We start from the raw sequence: 4891 nt of genomic DNA, 5'->3' as shown, positions 1-4891 counted from the left end.
CCGACCCCGAGGGCTCGGCAGTGGGGAGTGCCTTTGCGTCCCATCCTCTGTGTTTTTTGGGGGGCGCCGGGATTTGGGAAGAGGGATGGTGTTCCTGGTGGCATTTGAATCCCCTCGGGAAGCTTCCCGTGCTCTTCCCCCGCCAGGGCACCGTGTCCAGCTGTCGGGGGGCAGGAGACAGCTGTGGATTGCTCCCCCGCCCCCTGCCCTGCCTCAGGCTCTCCTAGCAGCGGCTGGACGCGCTGGAGATGGATGGGTGATTGAATGCAGGGTGGGGGCTGGGGACGCAACCAGCTGGTGGGCAGACGGGGGAGGGGACAGGCGCCAGGCGCTGGGGGATCCATTTCCGTGGCCACTGGAGATTGTGAGAGACCTGGCCTGGGAGGCGGGTGTCAGACCCCGGAATGAAGAGCCTCTCCCCCACTGAGCCTTTTGCCTCCACAGAGGGGTCAGAATCTGCTCAGGGGTCCTCTCCACGGGGAACCTGTCCTGGCCACACCCAGGTGAAAAAGCTGCCCTGTGGGTCCGGTGTTGGCCTAATGGAGATAGAAGATCCCACCCTTGGGGGCAGATACTGTAGGGGAGACAGACGGGAAGCACAATAAAGTAGATTATTTGTTAGTGATAAGTGCTGTGGGGACACACAGGCAGAGAAGGGAGATAGGGCTATTTTAGATAATAGGAGGTGGGTCAGGAATTCCTGGATGAAAAGGTGACATTTAAGCAAAGATCTGAAGGAGGTGAGGGCAGGGTCCATGTCCACATGTGGGAGAAAAGAGGTCCAAGCACGAGGAAGGGCCAGTGCAAAGGCCCCGAGGCAGCGGCAGGCATAGTGTGTTCACAGATCATCTGAGGCCAGCCAGACTGGTAAGAGGAGGAAGTGAGAGCAGCTTGTGCAGGGCCTCGTGGATTGTGGAGTGGACTTTAACGTTTATCCTGAGTGAGGTGGGAGCCATGGAGAGTTCTGAACAGAGAGATGTGACCTGGGGCATAGTAGTTAGGCAATTTCTATGTTATGTTATTTCTATGTCTCTGAACTGTCTGTCTTTATCACATGCTGGTCCCCATGTGGGATTTCGCTTGTCACCGGAGCCCCTTGACATAGGTATAACTATTGAAACTGAGACTCAAAGTGGCTGGGTCACTGCCTAGGGTCTCTTGAGGAGTGAGCCCGGGAGTGTGGCCACAGAGCCCAGAACCATCTTGGAAACCGTGCCTCCTCCTGCTGCCACATATCTTCAAGTGTTTCTGTTCATTCCTGCTGGGTGTCTGATAACAGGGACTTCATTCTGTCCTCAGTGGTCTGATATGAGGCAGTCTGTGTTTCTCATTTAAAGACAATGATTTGTTGGACTGGTGGAGGGCCATGAAACAGACATTGGCAAAATTCCGAAGGTACCTGTAGGATTCCAAGGGGGTGGTTCCCTCCCACCCCATCCCAAAATATGTCTGGACACATGAGTACATGCATATAGCGTTATTTTTTACCTTTTAAAAAATTATGATGTATGACATACATGCAGAAAAGTGCAAAGTTTAGAGTCATTATCAAACAAATGCCAGGGAAAAAGTCACTTGGGTCAAGACAGGGACTGTCTCCACCTTCCTGGCTTCCGCACTGGACCAGCCCCTCCTGACCTGGACCTAGTTCTGCCACTCAGAACTGCCGTGCTGATGGCAGCTACCATCACTTCCTCACTTGCCTTACGGTTTCTCCATCCAAGATGGCTCCCTGTCTGCTGCGGGTTAGTTTTATTTGTTTAGAGCATGCTATAAACAGAATCCTGTGGGATATTGAATCTTGCGGACCCAGTTTTCACCCAGCATAATGTCAGGAGGAGAGCTCATCTGGCCCGTTGCCTGCAGTCAGGTTTGTCCTTTTTATCGCTGCATAGTGTTTCCCCTGCCTGTGCATTCTCCATCTTTGGTCAAGGAACACGTAGGTTGTTTCACTTTGGGGCTGTCACAATCAGGGCTGCCTCGAACATTTTCATCTATGTGTTCCCTTCTGAGTATATACACCTCCAAGTGGAATTGTTCTATCGGCATATCCTCAGCTTTCCTTGGTAATTACTGATGGTTTACCGGGGGGGTGGGGGTGGGGGCCGGGGGTGTTATACTGCCAGTATGTGACAGTTCCCATTGCTCCATGTCATCACTGGCACTCATATTATTTGTATTTAAATTTTTCTGCCAGCCCAAGGAGGGTGGGGTGGGGTGTGAAGAGGAATTTCTTTGTGGTTTTATTTAGATTCATTTTCTTCCCTCAGTTTTGGCACAAGCGGGAAGAACATAGCATCCGAGGCTTCTGTCATTCTTGTTCTGGTTTTATCATCCTCCTCCCCTGGATAGACCTCTTCTCATCTGTCCACCCCCAGAGTGAGGTCCACAGTCTCACATGAATTCCCAATGATGCTCCATCTTTCCCCTCTGAGCCTCTCTTTAGTGTCACATAGGGCTGTCAACTTTTCATTTTGGGAGGGTTTATCTCACCAATTGCTATAACCCATCTTTAGTTTTCCTCATTGCAATTGTGAGATCACTTCCTGGGAAAACCACTAAATTCAGCTCAACAGTTTGCCTGCCTTTTTGAAACATGCTCTATGGGGTCATCTGATGTGGAGGTAGAAAGAGAGGGGAGTTGGGAGCGATTCCCAGGGGTGGCCCCAAATACTGGAGATGGCAGGGCTGCCCTTAATGAGACAGAGCGATGGCAGGAGGGCAGGTGATGGTCGCGTCCCATGCAGGGTGCCTGCACGATCCCCACGTAGGCATGTGAAGGAGGCAGGTGTCTCATGGGGTGGACCTGAGGATTCCTCAGTGTTTAGATGGTGTTGAAGCCCCAAGGCCGGACAGGCCTCGTGTGCAAGGTGCACGTGGACAGGAACGAGACAGGTTCTAGAGCCCCTGTTCTTGGCCCTGCTCCCCGTCATGGGTGATGTGGAATGGCTAGCACTGAGGCACACAGACTTGGACCTCTGGCCGGCCAGGGTTCAATTCTGGTGCTGCTATGTTAGGCGCTGACCCTAGGTGGGTTACGACCCCTCTCTGAGCCTCCCTCACCTTTAGTGTCAAAAACAGGGCCAGAATTCCAGTTTCCCAAGATCTTTGAGGCAACATGGTGACAGTAAGCCTTAATTGAGCACATATCTACACCCAGACCAGCTCAATAAGGTGTGGGTACTGTCCTCCGAGCTCAGAGGTCCACAGAGGGATGGTCACTCACCCATGCGCACCCAGCTCCAAATGCAGAGCTCCGTGACTCAGTAACTGGCCCCCATGGCCATAGCATTGCGAACCTGTCCTTTTCCAACTCCAGAGGCCTCTCTCCAAGCCCAATGACAAAATGAAGCAGGAGCTCCAGCCCTCCCTCTTCCCCTCTTCCTGGTCTGGGGCAGCAGCTGCAGAACAGCTGGGACCAGGGCGCAGACAGGTCCCCTGTTCCAGCCTCTTTCGTAAATCACCCCCCAAACCCCTGTACGCCCGGGCTTCTAGAGGAGGCAGCCCCGATTTTGGGAATTTGAAGACAAATTCCTAATTTTGAACACCCTTTGAATATCCTAAAAGCTCCTCCCTCACCCCACTCCCCAAGCCAATAGAAGCAAGACTCAGGGACAGCTGACGGAAAATAAATAGAATACAGGGACAGAAAAGGAATGAGACTGGGGTCCCAAACCAGAGGCCCCATGCTGAATCAGGATCATGGTCAAGTTTTGCTTGACCCACAGGTTTTCCGATGGGGCCGAGGTTCCCAGTTGGCCCCAGTATCCCCCACCACACTCATCCATCTCCCTGGTGGCCCATGGGTCATCAAGTCTGCAATCCTCGGCTTAGTGTTTTTTGGGAGCACGACTTTTTATTACGAAAATTTCCAAGCACACAGAAAAGTGGGAAGCAGAAGGGAGGCCGAACACCCAGGCAATTGCCTTCTCAATTTTAAGAGGGACTGAGGCCCAGAAAGGGTGTCCCAGCTGCCTAAAGCCACACAGCGAAAAGGTCTGAGGCTTCCTCCAACTTACAAAGAATTTAAGAAAGGTGGGCCAAGGGGGAGATCGGGAGAGATTCATTAATTCCATCAAAAATAAAAGCATTTATTGAGCACCGACTATATGTAGAATCCAGCAGTGGCACCTCTGTGGGGACCACACAGTCCTGGCTCCTGCTTTCACGGAGATCCCAGGGGCTGAGGGTCTCCATGCTCAGACCCCAGCCTCGAGACCTTTGCACTTGCTGTTCCTCTGCCTGGCACACTGTTCCCCGGATAACTTCGTGGTTCTCTGTCCTTTCCCTCCTTTCCAGCTCTTCTGAAGGAATTGAGGGCCTGGGGAATTCTGGCCCCCTCCCTGTGGCTCTTGCCCCTTCGCCTTTATCCTCCTTCACTTTGAAGGCCAGCACAGATGCAGGTGACCCAGGAAAGCTACAGCCCTGACCCTGGTTCCGAGGTGTGCTCTGAGAATCAAGCTGGCCTCTTACACATGGTCAGTCTCTCCTCAGGAGACTCCCTGAGAACGTGCGTGTGTGGAGTGCCTGCTGAACGCCAGGCCGCTGCTCATGTCCCACAGCAGCCCTGTGAAGTCAGGGCAGCTGCAAATGGGTAAACTGAGGCTTAGAGGCAGAAGTGACTTGTCCAAGGCCCCCTAGCAATCATGAGATGGGGCACACATTCTGGATGAGTGCATGGTGGAATGTGTTTGGAGGACCCCAAGGTCAGGGTGGACAGAGGTCCCCCAGACAAAAAAGCAGAAACCAGAGGGCTGGCAGGCAGGACTCAGACCCCTGGTGGGACTGGGGGTGGGAGGTTGGATGAAGAGGGGTCTGTGACCTCTCAGGCTCTTCCCAGTGGCAATTCCCACCATATTTGCTTGGAGGGGGGTTGGAAGGGCTCCAGGCC

Source organism: Pteropus vampyrus, unplaced genomic scaffold (genome assembly GCF_000151845.1).
Source record: "Pteropus vampyrus isolate Shadow unplaced genomic scaffold, Pvam_2.0 Scaffold391, whole genome shotgun sequence".
NCBI classification, from domain to species: domain Eukaryota; kingdom Metazoa; phylum Chordata; class Mammalia; order Chiroptera; family Pteropodidae; genus Pteropus; species Pteropus vampyrus.
The sequence above is the reverse complement of the archived record's forward strand: the minus strand, read 5'-3'. Positions refer to the sequence as shown.